The sequence below is a fragment of the Cupressus sempervirens genome, chromosome 7, assembly GCF_028749045.1.
Source record: "Cupressus sempervirens isolate cs-2001-9-10 chromosome 7, ASM2874904v1, whole genome shotgun sequence".
Taxonomy (NCBI): domain Eukaryota; kingdom Viridiplantae; phylum Streptophyta; class Pinopsida; order Cupressales; family Cupressaceae; genus Cupressus; species Cupressus sempervirens.
The window spans coordinates 824,360,767-824,384,039 of NC_143124.1; positions in this window are offsets into that span (position 1 = coordinate 824,360,767).

The following is a 23,273-nucleotide window of genomic DNA, read 5'->3' on the forward strand; positions in this document are numbered from 1 at the left end:
TGAGACATGTCCTCATATCTTGTACAATACCACTAGCATGATAGTTTGAACTTCATAAAGAACATGTTACACAATGAAAATTTATGATAGCTAGTTAACTAAACATTTATTAAATGATGAGTTACAAAAGTAGCTTTATGCTAGCTAGTTAATTATTTTTTAGCTAAAAATAGTAACTTTACCCTTTTTAGAACTTATTGAAAAAGGAGCAACATTTTTAGATGATGCCAAATTGGTCTTACACTCTATATGCCAAGCACTAATTATAATAAACACTTTTTCCTAGATTTATGAATCAAAGGGGTCAAACAATTAACTAAGAAGCAATAATAAAAAGAAAAACTTGTACCAAGAAGAACAAGAGACTATTAGAAAGTAAATTCCACCAAGATAACTAAAGGAGAGGAGGGGGGTGAATCAATTATCCAACTAATAAAATATTTATCAACCTTATTAACCCTTAACCATGTGAACAATATAACCAACAACCATAGAAAGATATACATACACAATAACACTAGATATGTTAACTAGGGAAACCCTTTATTAGAGGGAAAATTGTGGTGTGGATGACAACCGCAAAATGTGGTACTAATATAAAAGTGATGTAGGAGCATCCTGGCCATTGTGTTATCCCATAGATTCTATTGGTTGCTAAGGATTTACAACAATTGCTGAAAGCCCTTAAATTTGTAGTCATTGCCAAGTTGAAGTTTTTTGCCATCGTGTTAACATACTAGTTAGCATGTTATCCCATTTATTCTACTAGTATTGACTGAGTGATCTTTCAAGTGCTTAGTTGGTTGGTTGCAGTGTTAGCCAAGCATGCAGTGTTTGCCAAGTTGTAGTGTTTGCTGAGTTGCAATGTGTTCCAAGTCTTCCTTCATGTGCTGAGTGTTCCTTCATGTGTTGAGTTTTCCTGTTGGTGCCTAACGATCCTGTATGTGCTGGTTCCTAGTATTGGTTTTTTGAATCTATTTCTAGTTTGGGCCAACCTACCATGTATTTAATTTCATGATCAATATTGAATATTTGTTGAGAGCTGACTTGTGGCTTGGTTATGCATTTATTATAATGGTTTGTTTATTTGGTAATTTTTAATAGGCCAACTTGTGGCCATGCAAGTATTTAAGGGGAATTTGGGTAGAGTCTTAATCATAATTTTGAAATGTGGAGTCTTAGCATGGAGTAGCTTGGAAATCAAAGTTCTCATTTGAGTTTGCAGATCTAGTCTTCTTGAAAGATGTATTCTTCTTTGTAATGGCCATAACCCATAAGGTTGTATAGCTAGGCATGTTGGATGTAAACTTCTTGATTTGAATAAATGAAATATTGTCTCTCTGGATCTAAATCTCATTCCTCTTGTTCATTTTCCATTATGTGTTTGTTTGCTGGTTTTTAGATCACCTAATTTTTGGGTACATCCAGATTTAGATTTGGTTGTAGGGTTAAAAATTTGTAGATTTGACCTATAACTCATAGAGGTTATGATCTTGCAGGAACCCAATTTGTAAAGATGGTTTATGGTAGAAATGTTGATAATACCGTGTTAGATGCATTGGCAGAAATTACAGCTAGATTAGATGTTGTGGAGACAACCCAGAGGAGAGGAGCACATCTTGAGGATGTGAGTGATGATGAAGTAGTGGCACCAAACCCTAATCTAGAACCTAAAGAAGATCAAGATGAGGAAATATTGCTAAGAGTATTTCATGTAGGAGTATCCTAGGTGTAAGATCAATCTTGCATCACCCAAAAATATTTTATTTTCAGTCTTTTCTATTTTAATAAGGACTAGTAGATAGGGTGGTTACTATTTATGGGAACTTGCTATTTTTAGCAAGTTTTTCATATGAACTCAAAATGTTGTCATTTTCTATATGAAGATTGTAAGCCTACAATAAAATCCCATTGCTTAAGCATAAGTATTGAAGAAGTTATTGTAGATTTTTGGTGGAAAATTTTATAGAAAAATCTTTAGGCTCACCATTGGAGACCATAGAGTGCTAGGATGAGGTCTAAAAACTCAACAGAAAGGCACTAGGACTTGTGGAACCTATAGATCAAGAGCTGGCATTCTTGAAAAGTGGTTATAATAGCCAATCAGAGCAACATTTCACAAGTTATGGCCTTTCAAAGTTGGGCTACCTCAAATATCTAAAATAATTCTCAAAGATGTATTTCCCTGACTTTATATGTATTGTTAGGGTCTATCAGCCCTAGGTATTAAGTTTCAACGTCTAGAACCTTCCCAGGAAACATAAAATTGCCTATTTAAGAAAGGCCCGAACATTGTCTAGAATAGCTCTAGATGATACCTCACAACTTGTCTTGTAAATTACTATAATGAAGGTGCCCATGTGGGTTAGCATATTGTGCTTGTGAATTCTATAATTCCACATTTGTGGTGTAAATAAGAAATCCATATTTTGTTCTTGCATTTGTTGTTGTTTCTTTTATGAGTTTATGGTATTAAGGGGAACACCCTTCATCAAGTGATATTAGAGCTAGAGTTCTTGAGTGTGTGGAAAGATCACCGACTGTGAGGCAATTTACACTAGGACCATGGTTTGGGCTGAGCATGTAGATAGATCATTGATTGTGAGGTAGTTTGCACTAGGGTTTTAGTGGAAGTGCGATAATGCCTCCATGAAGAGAGCATGGTAAAAGAGTTGTAGGTGTTACACCTGAGGGTTTTTGAGTCCTCCAAAAAAAAATGCAAGTATTGGAAGAAAAAATGCGTAGAGGAATAAATCTTCCTATAAGAGATGAAAGTGAGGATGAGGAAATAGTAGGCAAAAATGCTGAAGCAGAGGCAGTTCAAAACCCAGAGGAAGAGAGGCTTTTTAGGGCCATTTCAAGATTGGAAAAAGACCTAAGTTTGAAGTTCCAACATTTTCAAGAAATCTTAATCTAGAGGAGCTGATTGATTGGATCAATGAATTGGAGGAGTACTTTGATTATAAAGATATTGAGGATCCTGATAGGGTCAAGTTTGTGAAGGAAAAACTAAAGGGACATGGGAAGATCTGGTGGCAAGAGGTTTAGTTGGAGAAAAATAGAAAGGGAAAGGAAAAAATCACTAGATGGTAATGGATGGTAGCTAAACTGAAGTGACAATTCATTCCCATGGATTATGAGCTTGATTTGTTGAAGAAAATGCAAGGGTTGAAGTGAGTGGGAAAATCTATTCAAGAGTATACTGAAGAGTTCTTACAAGTTCTCATTAGAACTAGCCATGCAAAAGATGATAAGGAAATAGTGGCCCATTATCTTTATGGGTTAAGGCCAAGAATTCATGATGAGTTGAGTCTAGTTTGAATGAAAAATATTAAGGAAGCATACCAATTTTTCCTAAAAGTTGAGGAGAAACTAAGAAAGAAGTTTGAAAACAAGAATAGTGGAAGAGGTCGTAGTGGAAGATCTGGTGAATGATCTTATGGTGGCTGTAATGATGATCAAAAGAACAAGGATGAGGCTAGAAGTAGTGAGTAGAACCAAAGGGGAAAAAATTCCAATTGTTTCCATGATTAGAAAAATAGCTATGAGAGAGGAAGAAGCAGAGGTCAAGGATTTCGAAGAGGAGGCTTCTATGGGAAATGTTTTCACTGTGGAGAAGAAGGGCATACATCATTTGAATGTACCCAGTGCCAAGGAAGGACATATCAAAGAAAAAAATGCTAGGCTAGAGTTGTACATGTTTATGAAGATGCCAAATCATCACATTCTAAAGATGTTGAAAAAGGAGAAGTCTTAGTTAACAGAAGAGTCTTGTTGAGTGGTGAAAATGAACCTAATCAAAGGAGTTTGTTTAGCAAAATGTACAAATGTAAAGATAAGTTTTGTGATGTGACCATTGATGGTGGAAGTATTGACAATTTGGTCTCTAAAATGATGGTTACAAAGTTGGATATGAAGACATAGAAACAATCACATCCATATCGTATTGCTTGGGTGCAAGATGACCACAAGGTCATAATCAATGAGCAATGCTCTATAAAGTTCAAGATTGGAAGCTTCCAGGATGAGGTACTATGTGATATCATACCTATTTACATATGTCATATTTTGCTGGGTAGGCCATGGTAGTTTGATAGGCATGTTGTACATGATGGCTGAGAAAATACCTATACTCTAACCAAGGATGGAGTGAAACATAAGTTGAAGCCATTGAAGGAGAAAGAATAAAATGTATGTAGTTCTACCAAAATATGTTTTGTTGATGGAAAAGAGTTTCTCAAAGGTATGAAGCATGAGTATGTGTATTTTGCTATAATTACAAAAGATAGCAAAGAAGAAATAGAGGAGGTACCTACAAAAGCTACATATATGTTGGGAGATTTTTTTGATATTGTATTAGATAATGTACTTGATGGATTGCCCCCAATGAGGAAGATTAGTCACTAGATGGATTTGGTTCAAGAAGCTAGTTTGCCAAACAAGGCAGCGCATAGAATGACACCAACAAAAATTGAAGAGTTGAACAGGAAAGTTTATGAGTTTTTGTAAAAGGGGTTGATTGGAGAGAGTCTAAGTCCATGAGTTGTACCAGTAGTATTAGCACCAAAGAAGAATGGAGAATGGAGGATGTGCACAGATTCTCGTGCTATCAACAAGATCACAATCAAGTAAATATTTCCATTGCCTAGGATGGATGATATTATGGACTATTTGAGTGTAGATGAGTATTTCACAAAGATAGATCTGAAGAGTGGGTACCATCATATTCATATTAGAGAAGGTGATGAGTGGAAGATTGCTTTCAAGCCAAGGGAAGGACTCTTTGAGTTGTTAATCATGCCTTTTGGGCTAACCAATGCACCAAGCACTTTCATGAGGCTCATGAATGAGGTATTGAAGGAGTTTTTGGGTAAGTTTGTCATTGTTTACCTAGATGACATATTGATCTTTAATAATACATTGGAGCAGAATTTGATTCATATTCACAAGGTGTTTGATAAGTTGAGGGGAGAAAAGTTGTTGATAAACCTAAAGAAGTCTAGTTTTGTAAAGAAGGAGTTGGTGTACTTGGGATTTGTAGTCTTAGTAGAAGGTCTAAAAAATGGACCCAAAGAAAGTAAAGTCTATCCTTGAATGGTCTACTCCAAGGAGTGCGATAGAGGTAATATCTTTTCATGAATTGGGTAGTTTTTACAGAAAGTTCATAAGAGGTTATAGCAGTATTTGTGGACCCTTGACTGAAATAATGAGAGGGGATAGGAAAGAATTTAAGTGGATTGTAAGAGCCGATAAGAGGTTTAATTTGTTGAAATAGAAAGTTACTGAGCAAAATTTTTTAGAACTTTCTAATTTTAACAAGGTGTTTGAAGTAGACTATGATGCTAGTGGTACTGCAATAGGAGCTATTTTGAGCCAAGAAGGTAGACCTGTTGCTTATTTTAGTGAGAAATTAACTGATGCAAAAAGAAAATATTTTGTTTATGATTATGAATTTTATGCTATAATTCTAGCATTAAAGAAGTGGAGACACTATCCACTTCCTAATTAGTTTAATTTGTATACTGATCATCAAGCTTTGTAATATTTGAGTAGTCAAGAAAAATTGAACCAAACGCATTTGAAGTGAGTTGAGTTTCGGCAAAGTTATATACTTTTTTTTGAAACAAAGGAGTGGAAAGTCTAAGAAAGTTGTAGATGCTCTTAGTAGAAGACAACTTTTACTGACAAAAAAATGGATAGAGGTGGTTGGGTTCAAAGGACTCAATACTTTGTATCTAGATGATCCTAATTTTGGTGAAGTGTGGAAGGCTTGTACAAAACGTGTTACACTCGATAGGACAAAGTGGTTGTATTTCATGATCTAGGATAGTACGTTATTCAAAGGAAGCCATTTGTGCATTCTAAGAAGTTCAATGAGGGAGAAGCATAGTGGATGATTGGTTGGACATTTTAGTAGAGATAAGACCATTGCTTTGGTTGCTGAAAATTATTACTGGCCACAGTTGCAACAAGATGTGAAAAAGTTTGTACAAAGATGTAGATTATGTTAGATGGCAAAATGAGTGAAGTAGAATACAAGGTTGTATCATCCATTACCTGTACCAGAGAAGTCATGGGAGGATATTAGTATGGATTTCATTCTTGGATTACTGAAGACTCAACATGGGCATGATTCTATTATTGTGGTGGTTGACAAGTTTTCAAGGATGACACATTTTATTCCTTGTAAGAAGACTAGTGATGTTGTTCTTGTGATAGAGTTGATTTTTAGAGAAGTGGTGAGACTACATGGTTTCCCAAAGAGTATATTTTTAGGTTGAGATACCAAATTTATTGGGCATTTTTGGTGTACATTGTGGAAAAAGTTGAAGACATTTAAAGTTTAGTTCATCACATCATCCACAAACTAATGGACAGATAGATGTCGTGAATCATAGCTTGGGAAACTTGTTGAGATGTTTGGTTGGAGATAAACCAAAAGGATGGGATATGATTTTACCACAAGTAGAATTTACATATAATAATTATGTCAATAGGAGTACTAGTAAATCACCATTCCAGATTGTATATGGGAGTAGTCCCAAAATGGCTTCTGAATTGAGATAGTTAGATAAAGGAGAGATAAGTAGTGTTGAAGTAGAAGATTTGATTGAACATTTGAAAAACATCCATGATGAGGTGAGGAAGCACATTATAAAGATGAAGAAAAAGTACAAAGCTAAGGTTGATGTGAAAATGAGGTATAAGAAATTTCATATTGGAGATGAAGTCATTGTTCATTTGAGAAAGGAGCATTTTCTAGTGGATACATATAATAAGCTGAAGATGAAGAAGTTTGGATCATGCAAGACAGTGAAAAGGCATGATTTTGGAAATACTTATGAAGTGCAGTTACCTGCTGAATTGAATATTTCACAAGTATTTAACATTTTAGATTTGACAAAGTATTATGAAGGAGGTGATGGAGATGAAGTTGTAGAAGCACAATGGAGTATTCTAGTAGCTAGTTTAGCTACAAAGGAGATTGAGGAGATACTAGACAGTCATGTTGGCAAAAGAACAAGGAACATAACTTATGAGGAATACCTAGTCAAATGAAAAGGGAGGCCAATTGAGGATTCATCATGGCTAGCAAAGGAGGAGGTTGACCATCTTGGTTTTCCTATGAACACTTTAGATGTGATGAGGTCACTTCTTAAATTACCTCAGATGTCTAATGTAGGAGCATCCTGGGTGTAAGAACAATCTTGTATCACCCAAAAATATATATTTTTTCAATATTTTATATTTTAATAAGGACTAGTAGACAAGATGGTTACTATTTATGGGAACTTGCTATTTTTAGTAAGTTTTTCATATGAGACCAGAATGTACTCATTTTCTACACAAAGATTGATTTTAGAGTTGTAAGCCTACCATAAAAATCTAATTGCTCAAGCATAAGTATCAAAGAAGTTATTGCATATTTTTAGTGGAAAAATTTGTAAAAAAACCTTCAGGCTCACCATTGGATGCCTTAGAGTGCTAGGATGAGGTTTGAAAACTCGACGGAAAGGTGCTACCACTATTTTGAGCCTGTAGGTCATGAGCTAGCATTTTTGAAAAGTGGTTATAATAGCCAATTAGAGCAATGGTTTGTGAGTTATGACCTTTCAAAGTTGGGCTACCCAAAATATCTAAAATAATTGTCAAAGATGTATTTGGCTAATTCTATATGTATTGTTAGGGTCTATCAGCTCTAGGTATTAAGTTTCAATTTCTAGAACCTTCTTGGGTGGCATAAAATTTCCTATCTAAGAAAGACTCGAACATTGTCTAGGATAACTCTAGGTGATAGTTCTTAGCTTGTCTTGCAGATTACTGTAATGAAGGCGCCCATGTGGGTTCGCATATCATACTTGGGTAAAAGCACAAACCTGTGTCACCTTTTATAAAGAAATGTGATATCAGAATGTGACAGTTCAACATTAATGACAAAAAAAATGGTATTTGTCTTTAAGATATGAAGATGATGTAAATTGATGAAATGCGTAGAATTGTATGAATCTTATGCCTATAATTTTTATAATTTTTTTGACTAAGAATTTATTCATTTTATTTTATTTTGAAGTCCCTTTTTTAACTGTAAAAAATATAGGATGTAGTTCCCGTCAAACAAGTATGTGCAAATCATCTTTTTTTGTTCTAATTTGAAAATATTTTATAGATGACATGTATAGCTAGTGAACAAAAAAGGAAATAATTATTTTTGATGTATATTTTCTTTATTATAAGTACTCAAGTTCGACCTTTTTAGAATCCAACAGTTTTTTCCTCCCGTCAAAACTTCCCTATCAAATCTATACCTTCTTGAAAAAAAATTACATATTCATGAAGAGGATTCTCTCCTCTAGTGATAAATATAATTTTTTTATTTTAAATATGATTTACTATTTTTTTTCATTTTTTGAGAGAGCATCTTCTGAAATGTTGAAATATCGACTTATAATATTTTGATATTATAACATATTATAAATAATCAAAACACTCAAAAATTTATATAATAATGATATTGAATCTGAGATCTATAAAAGGGTATTTTTAGTTTTTTTTTAAAATTGAGTTTTGATAGAGAAATGAGATTTGACCAAAACAGGTTTTTGTATCACAAACGGTGACACATATCTGTGCTTTTACCCACTTGTGAATTCTATAATTCCAGATTTGCAGCACAAATATGAAATTCATATTTTTTTCTAAAATTTTCTATTGGTTTTTATTAAGGAAAACAAGCTTTAAAAAGGCCTTGAAACCTCGAACATAGAAAAGAAAGTCAACAGTTTAAACAAAAAAGGCCACCAAGAGCCAGAAAGAAAAATAGCAGTTCCCTAAAAGATAAAGCAAGAAAAAGCCAGGGAAGAGTGCCAAAAATTAGGGTAGGCCACCAAAGGCCAAGGCAGAGGCCAGGGAAGATCAAATTTTCTATTGTTTCTTTTATGAGTTTATGGTATTAAGGGGAGCACCCTTTATCAATATTCTTGAGGGCAGATTTGAAGCCCACTATAGAAGTTGCTCGTTATCATGGAAAGTTGGATACCAATGTTGTGTTAGATTGGATCTCTGATATGGAGAAGTTCTTTGAGAATGAAAAAACTCTTGATAATAGGAAGGTGAAACTTGCAGTTACAAGGTTGAAAGGTCATACTTCATTATGGTGGGAGCATTTGCAAACTGATAGACAAAGGAGAAGAAATGAAAAGATTAGAACTTGGATGAAGATGGTGAACAAGGTAAAGAACAAATTCCTTCCTACTAATTACCATGTTAGCTTGCTGAGAAAAATGCAAAATTTTAGACAAAAAGACATGACTGTGAAAGAGTATACTGAGGAATTTTTTTGGACATTAGATCTAGACATGTTGATGATGATGTTGAGAAAATTGCAAGATATCTAAATGGATTAAGATGTATAATTCAAGATGAGATAATTTTTATGAAATTGGAAAGTGTGGAAGAAGCATATCAATATGCATTAAAAGCTAAGGAAATCTTGACAAAGAAGCATGAACAAAGACAAACAGGTAGAGGTGGTAGATTCCAAAGAGGGAGAGGTAGATCTTATGGAGAAGGTGGCAAATCTGATAGTTGTGTGCAAGATAAGGACAAATCTAAATGGAAGAATGATGACAAACACAAGACAGAGTAGAAAGGTGGTAGTTCATACCAAGGAGATATTAGTTCGTATCGAGGAAGAGGCAATTCTTATTCTAGAGGTAGTTTTCATGGTAATTGTTTCAGATGTGGTAAAGAAGGGCATAGATATTTTGAATGTAGATCCTCTAAAAGTGGGCAAGGTAATAGAAATGTTGTGATTCGGGGAGACATTAAGTGTTCACCAAGTGGACCTACGGCTAGAGAAAATTTGATGGTGAGAAGAACCTTATGTAATAAGGGAAGTGATGAGGAACCTATCCTTAGAAGAAGCCTTTTCAAGACCAGATGTAAGATGGCTAAAAAATATTGCAAGGAGGTCATTGATAGTGGATGTTCTACAAATTTGGCATCAGAAGAGCTAGTTGCAAAGTTTTACTTATAGAGGCCGAAGCATCCCAAAACCTATCATGTTGTATGGATCAAAGATGAACATAAGATATTGGTAAGTGAGAAATGCATTGTGAAGTTCAAGATTGGACATTACTATGATGAAGTGTTGTGTGATATTATGCCTATGGATTTTTGTCATATTTTGTTGGGTAGAACTTGGCAATATGATAGATATGTTGTACATGATAGAAGATTGAATCAATGTACTCTTTGGGTGAATGGGAAGAAGAAAATTTTGTTGCCTTTGATTGAAAGTCTAGATGATGTTAATTGTACTACAATAAAAGTTTGGTTGGTTAATGAAAGTAATATCAAAGAGAAGCAAAGAAGAATCAAGTTTGTTTTGCCATAATTCCTAGAGGACCAAGTTTGGGTAGTAATGGCTAAGTGATAGCAGAAGTTGGTAATGACTAAGTGATAGCAGATAGTGGTAGCCAAGTACTAGTATAAATTATAGAATTGCTAAATAAGTATAAGGATATTATTGCTGATGATATTCCTGATGGTTTACCACCATTGAGAAGTTTAAGTCATTGTATGGATCTAATTCCTAGAGCTAGTTTTCCGAACAAGGCACCATATAGTTTGACACCTATAGAGAATGAAGAACTTAATAGACAAGTGCATGAATTTCTGTAGAAGGGATTAATCAGAGAAATTTTGAGTCCATATGTTTTACCTATTGTGTTAGCACCTAAGAAGAACGGAGAATGGATAATGTTTATTGATTCTAGAGCTATTAACAAGATCATAGTGAAATATAGGTTTCCTATGCCAAGGATGGAGGACACAATGGATTTTTTGAGTGGAGCAAAGTATTTTACCAAGATTGATTTGAATAGTGGCTATCATTAGATTAGAATTAGCGAAGGAGATGAATGGAAGACTATTTTCAAGACAAAAGATGGTTTGCATGAATGGTTGGTTATGTCTTTTGCTTTGAATAATGCACCTAGTACTTTCATGAGGTTGATGAATGAAGTTATAAAAAGATTCTTGGGTAAGTTTATGATTTTTGGTTTGGCTAATATTTTTATATTTAGAAAGACTAAGGAAGAACATCTTGAGCATGTTAGACAAGTATTGCAGAGATTGAAAGAGGAGAATTTGATGATTAATCCTAAAAAGTTTTCTTTTATGCAAGAAGAGATTGTGTATTTGGGATTTGTGATTTTACCTGATGGTTTGAGGATGGATCCTGAGAAGGTTAAAGTAATTTTAGAATAGCCTACACCTGAGAATGTGGGTGAGATAAGATCATTTCATGGTTTAGCTAATTTTTACAAGAAGCTTATAAGGAATTTCAATGCTATTTGTAATGCTATGATTGAGATAATGAGGGGAGATAAAAAGGAATTCAAGTGGACACATGGAGCTGATAAGAGTTTTGAGACTTTGAAACAAAAGGTTGTTGAGTTACTTGTATTGGCTTTGCCTAATTTCAATAAGGTATTTCAAGTTGAATGTGATGCCAGTGGTAGTGCAATAGGTGCTATATTGAGTCAAGAAAGTAAACCTATTGCTTTCTTTAGTGAGAAGTTGAATGATGCTAAAAGGAATTATTCTGAGTATGATCAAGATTTTTATGTTATTGTTCAAGCATTGAAGAAGTGGAGACATTATGTGATTCCTAAGGAGTTTGTGTTGTATACTGATCATAAAGCTTTACAATACTTGGGAAGTCAACATAAATTGAACTAGAGACATATGAAGTGGGTTGAGTATTTCCAAAATTTTACATTTTTGATTAAGCATAAGATGGAGTTACTAATAGAGTTGTTGATGCATTGAGCAAAAGACATTCTTTGTTGACTGAAATGAAGGTTGAAGTTCTTGGTTTTGATGAAAAGAAATAGTTGTATGATATTGATCCTAATTTTTCTGAGGCATGGAGAGTGTGTAGAGCACCAAACATGATAGATAACATTAGTAAGTATGATGGATATTTCATTGAATAAGGTATGTTGTTCAAAGGTATGCAGATATGTATCCCTAGAAGTTCTATGAGGTTGAATCTGATTAAGGAAAAACATAGTGGTGGATTAACTAGACATTTTGGAATTGATAAAACATTGAGTTTGCTAAAGAAAAATTATTATTGGCCATAGATGTATAAGGATGTTCAAAAGTTTGTGAAGAGTTGTGGAGTTTTTCAAGTTGCAAAAGGAGTACATTAGAATACTGGATTGTATACACCTATTTTTGTTCTTGAGAAACCTTGGAGTGACATTAGTATGGAATTTTTTTTTGGATTTCCTAAAATAGCAAAGGGGTATGGCTCTAAATTCATTGTTGTGGATAGATTTTCTAAAATGTCTTATTTTATACCATGTAAGAAGACATCAGATGCTGATCATATTGCTAAAATTTTCTTCAAAGAGATTGTTAAATTGCATAGATTAGCAAGAAGTATTATTTCTATTAGAGATAGTAAGTTTGTTGGTTATTTTTGGAAGAATTTGTGGAAGAAGATGGGTACTAAGTTGAAGTTTAGTTCTACATTCCATCCACATACTGATGGAAAAATGGAGCTTTTGAATAGAATCTTGGGTAGTTTGCTAAGATGCTTAGTTGGATAGGAAACACATAATTGGGAGATGGTATTGGCACAAGCTGAGTTTGCATATAATAATTCTAAGAATAGGAGTACAAGGAAGATACCTTTTATGATTTATATTGGAATGAAGCCTAGAGGAGTATCAAATTTAAGGAATGTTGCTAGTGAAGAGAAGAAAGTGTTAGAGGAGAAGAATTTTCTGATTTTGTGGAGTCTTTGCATAAGGAAGTGAAGCTGAAGTTGGAACAAAGTATTCAGAAGTACAAAGAGAATGCTGATAAGTCTAGAAGACATCATATTTTTGAAGTTGGTGATGAGGTGATGGTAAATTTGAAGAAAGGAAGATTTTCGGTTGGAATATATAGTAAGTTGATGATAAAGAAGTTTGGACCTTTTAAGATCTTGAAGAAGTTTGATAGTGGAAATGCTTATGAAGTTGAGTTACCTAATGACATGGATACTACTCCTATATTCAATGTTGTTGATCTGTATAAGTATCACGAGTTCGATGTTGAAGTTTATGTACCTAATGATTATCCTAAAAGTATATTGAAGAGGTTGAATAGATATCATATTAGAGAGTTGGTAAAAGCACAAGAGGAAAAGAATACTATGAATATCTGGTGAAGTGGAAGAATGGACCAGTTGAAGATGCTACATGGATTTCTCAATCTAAGTTGGATTCAATTCAAGTTGTGACATCTCAATGATTTAGGAGAATCATTTCTTTCTTCCCTATTTTCTGATCTAGGAGCATCCTGAGTTAACATGTTATCCTTCTCATTTGTGTTCATTCTAGCAGTTGTTGTCGAGTTACAGTCATTTTTGAGTTGCAACAATTGTTGAGTGCTAGTAATTTTGCAGTTTAAACTGAGTTAAGGTTATCCCATCTCATGTTAACACTCAAGTTAGTGGGTCATCCCACCTCACTCTGTAGTCAGTGCCAAGTTCCACAGTGTGTGTCATGTTATTCTTCAAGTGCCGAGGTATCCTTCATGTTCTGAGTGATCCTTCATCTGCTAAGTATTCCTATTGATGGGAAGTGTTAGCATTTTGGATGATTTTCTACATTTTTGGTGTGAGCTAACTTGCGGTATTAATTCCAATCATGACATCTATGATAAGATCTTGTCTTGGGATGTATCCAAACTATTGTTGGGTCAGTCTTTCTATGTTGTAATGTTCTAGAATATTCTCTAAACCATTTTGGAAAGTATAAATAGGGCATTTAGGCTTAGAGTTAGGATATTTTTTGGAGAGTTTAGAAGAGAACTAGGAGGTTAGAAAAGTTTGTGGCATATGTGTCTAGAAGTGTGAATTTGAAGCTAGATCTTGGATCTTGAATGTATATTGTATCTGGTTGTAACCTAGAAGGCCTTATAGCTGGGCATGTATGCTGATCATTTGATGAATGAATAAAAGAATATTGTTCTCTCTCTCTCTCTCTCTATGGTGTTGTTCTCTTTGTGTGTTTGGTTTTGTTGTGTTAACTTTGCAAGGTTGGTTTGGTTTGTTGGGTGTACCTTTGGCCCTAGTTATTCTTTCCCCTCCTTGAATCAAAAAGTTTCGTGTAAGAGGACAAACTCTATTAGGAGCTAGTGAAATACATTCAATGCATTTTAGTCCCTGTTAGGAGAATTTTTATCCCTATTAAGAGTTGTAGAAGGCAGAAGGACCCATTGTCCAAACAACTCCAGGATAAAGACCACATAACTCACTATTCAACTGATCTCTATATTATTCTTTGAAAAATAATAGAAATAAAATAATGTGAACTCCTTCTCTATCCTCTTGACCAAACCAAACCTTTTCTAATCTCAATACCAGATCACCAACTTATGATTTGATAATCTCTTGGATCACTTACATTATGAAGTACTTCACATATCACACAATCACTTTCTCATCTATATCCATTTACCACAATGAAAATAACCTTCCTTTATGCTAGATCCTCAAAATAATTCTTTGAGTCATCCTTGAGGCTTTCCCAATTAATTATAATAGAACCTCATTAACATATTACAATTCATTACATCTTTTCACAATTACAAAACATTTTTGAGTCATAGTAAATATAACTTCTCACACATGAGACCTTAAATCTCATGCACTCACTGACATTATCATCAAGTTTTCTACTATCATTATCTAACTTCTCTCATTATGATGTTATCATTGTTAAGGGATATGATCCAATCATCAAAAACTACTTCTTAGGTGCTTTGTTTGCACATTATCTTCTATAATTCTTGAGTAACTCTCACATGTCTTCAACTCTTTGTGCATGCACTTGTCCACTTCATTAGAATATGATCTAGAATGTATCCTTAATTATTCTTGAACTCATCCTCAATGCACAATTTTTACAACATCCTTCTATTTCTTCTACTCTATTATTCTTTATAGAAACAATACTATGTTGTCATCAATGATAAATACAGTCATGAATGCAACATGTCAATCATGCTACCTGTCTCCCCCTTTGGCATTGATGGCAACACAACTGAAAAATATATAAGTTCCAAGAATACCAAATCCAACTCAAATGTTGTTGTTACTCTCTTCTTTTCAAATCCTCTTATCAATCAAATTTGAAACTCACAAGAATGACTCTCCATTTGTGCTTTCTCATTCTAAAATGGATGGGAATCAGTTGTTCACACTTATCTCTTGTTTATATGCCTCAATGTTTCTCTCCATTGACATTAATATATCCATGAACAATTATCCCCCATACATACATCTCCCACATACTACTAGAGGATGTTTTTCATGTGATCATTTCTCCCATTGACATCAATGACAAAGGCATCATTATATCAATCAAATACTTAAAGTCTTCAAATAGATCAAGTTTCCAAAGACATTATTCTATACCAACTTCCAAGAGTCCTTGATGATTCTTCTTATCCTAGATATCCCCCATGCAAGAATCATCAACATTCAATCCATATAAACAATAGTGCTTTGTACCACTGGACTGATGCACTTTTTACATCATCTACTTAGAAGTAGGCAGGGGCATAACTTGAAGCGTACCTTGCAAATACTCAAATGTATATTGAGAAAAATGATTCGTAAAGATATCCACAATATTCTCTTTTGTATTTACATACTCTTGTATAATTTCTTTCTTTGCAACTTTCTCTCACAAAATATGATACTTAATAGATATCTACTTAGTCTTAGAATGTAGCACATAATTCTTAGACATACTTACTGTACTCATGTTATTACAATGTATGATAATAGGTTCTAAAAACTCTATCCCAATGTCTTTCAACATTTGTTTCATCCACATGATTTGATTACAATTATTTGTTTCTACTACATACTCTACTTCTACTGCACTTTGTGAAATATAATCTTGTTTCTTTCTTAGCCAAGAAACCAATCTTCCTCCAAGAAAAAATGCTCCACTACTTGTACTCTTTTTGTTATCCATATTGCCTACCCAATCTACATCAGTATATGCACACAAAGTAAAGTCACTTGATCTATTATACCACAATAAAAAATCAGGTGTACCCTTCAAATATCTAAGTATTCTCTTTGCTACTACATAATGTGATTCTTTAGGGTTTTCTTGAAATCTTGCTACTATACCAACTGCATTTTCTATATCTAGCCTAGTGTGAGTTGGATATTGCAAACCTCTAATCATGTATCTTTCTTCTTCTGCTCAATTACAGGTGTCTCATATTTGGTATACATAAATTGCGACCAGTTATCATAGTTGATCCAATAGGCTTACAACTTTCCAAGGAAAATCTTTCCAAAAAGTCTCTCAAATACTTAGTGTGTGATAAAATATCATCATTGTTTTGCACAATTTGTAGACCTAAGACATATTTCATCTCACCAATCATACCTCAAATTCATTCTTCATTTCATCAGTAAATTTGTCACTTGCTTCATCATTACCTCCAAACATTATGTCATCCAAAAATATCACAATGATCAATAATTGATTCTAAATTTATTTCAAATACAAATTAATATCTATGATACCTTTAGCAAATCCCAAATTTTCAAAATATACTTTGCCTACTAGGTTTTAGTTGCACTCTATAGTCCATACAATGATTTATTTAATCTACATACCAATCCTTTTCTTTTTTTCAAAGGAAATCCTTTAGGTTTCTCAATCTTCTTCAAGTTCTCTACTCATAAATGTCAGCTTTACATACATCTGTTACACTTTGAACTTCTCACTTGGTATATAAGCAAAGAACATTCTTACTGCTTCAATTTTGGTTATAGGGTAAAATGTTTCTTCATAATCTATACCTTCTTGTTGTGAATATACTTTACATACCAATCTTTCTTTATTTCTCACAACTTCACCTTGTCCATTCATATTATTTTTGAAAACCCATTTAGTTCCTTTAACATTCTTGTCTTTAGGGCTAGGAACCAATTTCCATGTCTCATTATTCACAATCTAATCTAGTTATTCCTTCGTTTCTTGAATCCAATGATCATCCTTACATGCCTCATTTGAACTCTTTGGTTCAACTTGAGAAATCAAATGAAATTCTTCATGTACTTTATTTATTTTCATAACTTCTTTTCTTTTCTTCCAATAATTTGATTAGTAGGGTTATTCTTTTTAAAATTCTTGTTAGGTGTAGGTGATAGTGACTCAATTTTTGCTTCTTCTCTAGGTTTAGATTTTGGCTCTTCTCTTTGTTCAAAAACTTGAACATCATTCTATAAATCATTGTTAGTCTCAAAGAAAGTCTCAATATTTTATATGATAGGTTTAGGATTGGCTTCCTCTTCATCCTCAATCAACTCAAGCTCATCATCTTCATCATCATTATCAATCAAGAATATTTCCATACTTCTTTAAAATTTTTATCACAAAATAGAAATTATTTTTAGTTTTTCTTACTCTCTTAGTGATGTAGAAGCATCTTGGGTTTTCTTTCAATCCTACATGTTTTGAGTGATTTTGGTTAAGTGTTGTGGAGCTTGGAAGATACTGGTGTTTGGCATACTCTGGGAGCTCGACATGGTCTATGGTTGCTCGGCATGGTCTGGGAACTCGACATGGTCTCTAGGAGCTTGGTATGATCTATGGTTACTCAGCATGGTTTGGGAACTTGGCATGGTATTTGGTAGCTCAGCATTTTATATGGTTGATTGGCATGGTCTGGGAACTCGGCATGGTCTTTGGTTACTTGGCATGGTCTTTTGTTGGTTGACATGGTCTGGGAGGAGCTTGGCCTTGCTTAGGAATTTGGTGCCTGTTGTAGGCCATGTAACTAATTTTCCATAATTAGTTAGAGGATGAAAATTTTTGGAATTGAAGAGGGCCTATATTACTAACTACAACTTGAAGAACGAGTTCCAATTCCATTGGAGCTAGGAGATATCATGATTTTACTTGGACACCACTTTTGTGCATATGATTGTTGTTGTAGGCTCACTTGTGGCATTTAATTTATGAATTTGTATTTAATTTGTGTTCTAGGCTGACTTGTGGCTTAGATTGGTATAAGTAGGAGTTGTGGGGAAGTCTTTAGTCATTATCCATCCATAATGGAGAAGTGGAGGACCTAGAAGAGTTCATTTAGGAAGAGAGCTAGTAGATACTGTTTGGAAAACAAGGAGATTGCTTGGTGGGCTTGCGAGCACAAGTTGAGATCTTGGAGGTTTCTACCAGAGTGTGGATCTGGACTAGCTAGTGTTTGGATTAGATCTTGAGGGATCTTCTAGAACTATTACTTTCTTTGTATTTGGCTATAACCAGGAAGGCCTTACAGCCTGGCACATTGCATGTAATCAGTTATATCTATGAATAAAGAATTGTAATTTGGTATCAGGTATTGCTTTGTTTTTTCTTGGTGTTGTGTTTCCACTGTGTGGTTGTATAGCTAGGGGCTAAGACATCTCCTTTGGGGATTCTCTTTCCTTCACTACATTGGGTGCTATCAGAGTAAAGGTTATTCTTAAGTGCGTAGATAGATCACCAAAGCTGAGGCAGTTTGCACTAGGACTTAGGTTGACAAGGGTTGATCTTTCGACTAGTTGATCTTTTGGTTAGTGGATTTCTTGCTTAGGGTTTGCTAAAATTTTGGAAGATGCCTCCAAAAATATTGGACCCTAGGGAAATTGTTGATCTTACTGATACTATAGAAGAATGGGTCTTAGAGAAGATAAGAGCAAAGTTTAGATCTGAGATTGCATCAATGAAGAGTGACATGATTGTTGAAATTATAAGTGCTTTAGGTGGTGTACCAAGACATGTGAGTATTGAAGATGGTTATGAAAAAGTTGTTGAAGAATTTGAAGCTATTGGATCTAGTAGTGAGGATAGAATTGATCATGTGGAGAGACCTATTGGTAATAGGTTTGGTCAGTTTGCTTGACCTGGATCTCAGTTAAAGCTGAAGCATAAGATGGAGGTTTCTAATTTTTTAAGTACTTCAAATCCTACAGACTTGATTGATTGGATTAGTAAATTGGAAAACTACTTTGAGCTTTAGGATATTGAGGATCCACTCAGAGTAAGGTTGGCATAAACTAAGCTAAAGGGACATGCTACTCTTTGGTGGAAAGAACTACAAAGAGATAAGGAAGAGGAAGGTGAAATGAAGATCACTAGATGGAAATTGATGGTGACTAAGTTGAAGGCTAAGTTCATTCCTACTACTAATGAACTTGAGTTCTTTAAGAGGTTGTAGAATTTGAAGTAGGAGGATATGACTATGAAAGATTATACAAAGGAGTTTTACAAGTTGACTATTCAGTCTAGGCATAGAGAATTGTGAAAGGAAAAGGTAGCACAGTACATTATGAGGTTGGTATGTTGAATATTTCTTTAGTTTAGGATGCTTTTCAGTATGCTTTGAGAGTAGATGAGAAGCTAAAGAGGAAGAATCAAGGGAGTTCCTGAGGGAAGGAGAAGCATGATAGTTCAACACAAGCTAAACCAAAAGTAGAAGGTGAACCAAAACCTGTTGAACAGAAAAGAAGGATAGGTGGAGGTGGGTTTAGAGGTAATTGTTTCAAGTGTGGTCAAGAAGGGCATTAATCTTTTGAATGTATGATTGGTAGGAAAACTTCTATTGTGAATGAGGTCAAAGTCCAAGACAATCATCTTGAGCAAGGAGAAATTTTGTTGGCTTGGTGATTCTTGTTAGAGGACTAGTTTGTTCAAAACTTGTTGTAAGTCTGGTTGTAAAGCTTGCTAAGTGATTGTGGATGGTGGTAGTACTGATAACATTGTTTCTAAAGAGATGGTTCAAAAAATTGGTTTGAAAAGAATGATACATCCTTATCCTTATAGGATTGGTTGGTTGCAAGGTGTACATGCTTTGGAAGTGAGGGAGCAATGCCTTGGTGATTTCTAGATATGGTAGTATAAGGATCAAATGTTATGTAATATCATGGATATGAATAGTTGTCATGTGTTACTTGGTAGACCTTGGTAGTATTAATGTAGGGCTATGCATGATTTTGGTAGGAACATGTTTACTATTGAGAAAGGTGGTTGGAAGTTTTCCCTAATTCTTGTGTAGAATGAAGAGATCAGTAGGTGGAACCTAAGTATTGGTAGCAGAGTTGAGTTGGTAGATTCTGAGAAGGATGGAGATCAGCATGGAAAGTAGAACTATGGAACACCTACAGTGGATGTGAAGAAGAGGAAAAACAAGGGAAAAAGTGTACAAGTTGAAGACTCAGAGGATATGTATGTGAAGAACTAGTTTGGGATTTATGTGTTGAACCTTAGAAGATGTTCTTATAGTTACTAGAACATCTTTTGGAACCTAGGGTGTTTGATGTAGGGGTATCTTAGGTTTTTTTGCAATCCTGCATGTTTGGAGGGATTTTAGTTAAGTTTTGTGGAGTTTGGTAGATACTGGTGTTCGACATACATTGGGAGCTCAACATGGTCTGTGGTTGCTCGACATGATCTTTGGGAGCTCAGCATGGTCTATGGTTTCTTAGCATGGTTTGGGAACTTAGCATAGTCTTTGGTAGCTCAGCATGGTCTATGGTTTCTGGCCATGGTTTGGGAACTCGGCATGGTCTGTGGTTACTCAACATGGTCTTTGGTTGCTCAACATGGTCTGGGAAGAGCTTGGCTTTGCTTAGGAATTTGGTGCCTGTTGCAAGCTACATAAATAATTTTCCACAATGAGTTAGAGGAGGAAAATTTCAAGGATGGAAGAGGGCCTAGATTAATAACTATGGTTTGAAGAACAAGTCAAAATTCCATCAGAGCTAGGAGATATTGCAATTTTACTTAGACATCAATTTTGGGCATTTGATTGTTGTTGTAGGCTAACTTGTGGCATTTAATTTATGCATTTGAATTTAATTTGTGTTCTGGGACAACTTTTGGCTTAGATTGGTATAATTAGGGGTTGTGGGGAATTCTTTAATCATTATTCATCCATCATGGAGAAGTGGAGGAGCTAGAAGAGCACATTTTGGAAGTGAGCTAGTAGTTGCAGCATGGAAAACAAGGAGATTGCTTGGTGGGCGTGCAAGCACAAGTTGAGATCTTGGAGGTTTCTACCAAAGTGTGGATCTGGACTAGCTAGTTTTTGGATTAGATCTTGAGGGATCTTGCAAAACTATTACTCTCTTTGTATTTGGTCATAACTAGGAAGGCCTTATAGCCCAACACATTGCCTATAATCAATTATATCTATGAATAAAAAATTGTAATTTGGTATCAAATCTTTCTTTCTTGTTTGTTTGTGTTGTGTTTCCACTATTTGGTTGTATAGCTGGGGGTTAGGACATCTCCTTTGGAGATTCTTCTGCCTTCACTACATCACTTAGGACATCTAGATAAAAAATGACCAAATTATTTACATGTCCAACAAACAAAAAAATTCTACCATATGAATCTCTTTTCATAAGCAAGGATATTCCTTCTTCAATATTCAATCTTCTTCAAATTTGGATCTATTTTCATTTATACTTGCACTCTATTAGAGTACTTTTAGTTCCCCTATATTTTCAAACTTCTAAGATTAGGGTTGCGTCAATGTGATGTCATGTTCGTGTCTAGATTTCCCTTAAGGAACTTCTCCTCTCATCTATCCCTTTATGTGTACCTAGGTGGGAATTCAAAAGAAATATAATGCATTCATTCATATTAGGTGATTAGGAAAGGGAGTGTAAATCTATGCATTTCTTAGATGAGAGGGATATGATGAAAATAAAATCGATATCAAGGTTAGAGGATATGATACAAATATAACATTGATATCAAGGTCAGAGGATATTATGCAAATCATATAAATAAGTTAGAAGGAAGAGCTCAAATATCTAGCAATAGTGAACATCCTGGTCAAAGATGGCAATAACAAAGATATAAATCATCAACGATGCATAATGCATCAGAATATTCATGTCATTGATTGAAGGGTCAATTGCCCTTAGACATGAATTCCTAACCATCAGATAGGAATAAAATTGATGGATGGTGTTTTAAGATGGAGTCATAAGTGCCCATAAGTATTTTAAGTTGCAAAGAAATGAGAGATAACCATAATAGTTAAGGTCTAAGCAATCTTACCATCATAAGGAGTTAAGGTGGACTTCTAGTTAAGGTGGTGAAACAAATAAAGTTCTTCATCACCATTGTCACTCACATTCATGAGTAACCTAGGTGGCTAAGTGTGCAGTCATCACAACATCACACAGTTAAAAGGGGAGTTAAAATATTAAGTTGTGAAGTTGCGCACAAGGTGACAGTTAAACTCAAGATGATTACTACCACATCATAGGTGAAAAAATAGTTAAAACTTTTCAAGTTGCGAGGATGCAAAAAATGAATAGTAAAACTAAATTTCAAAGGCTATCGCATCATTGCATGCAATTAAACTTGACTTGAGGTCAAGGTAGCAAGGTAGAGAAAGCACATTGTTTTGTCATCATAGGGTTAAGAGATGAGTTAAGGCTTCTATTTGTGAGGTTGCAATAAATGGTAGAAGTCAATTTCACATAGTTATCACATTATCATAGCTTGAAAGGCATTCAAGGCATTTCAAGTTATAAAGTGGTGATTAAGAGCCAAAACAAAAAAAGTTAACAAATCACACTGACATCGCATGGGTAGGCCATGAGAATATATTTTGAGTTGCAAAACTACAAATAGGATTTGATAGTCAAAGAAATAAGGTATCACACCATTGCAAATCTTAGCCATAAGTTAAAACATAAGGTTGTGAAGCTGTGAAATGAAATAATAGTTAGTGATCAAAACATCACAAATAGTAATGTAGTTAAAGGATTCTAGGTTGCAAAGCTGTAAATAATAGCCTAGATCATCAAAACATCCTAACCATCCAACAAAGATTAGGTCAATGCAATTTAAGCGAGAATGCGAGCATTCGACACATGGAGATGGTGGGACTAGACTCAACTGCAAGCCACAAAAAGGAATGCATTAGAACAATTTGTCCAGATGGCATGCTCTAGCTAGTTTAAGTTTCTGAGTGTTATAAAAGATCTTCACTTTATGGATGTTGTTGATCAAAAGTAGATAAACACTTATCACTTTCTCTCATTTCAAAGATGTATGAAGAACAACCAAAGCAAGAATGCGAGCATTAAACACGTGTCTTAGTGGACCCATAATCAATGGTCTCCTAGGAAAAAATAAGGAAAGACATCGTGCTAAAGGGTTTAAGCTTGAAAA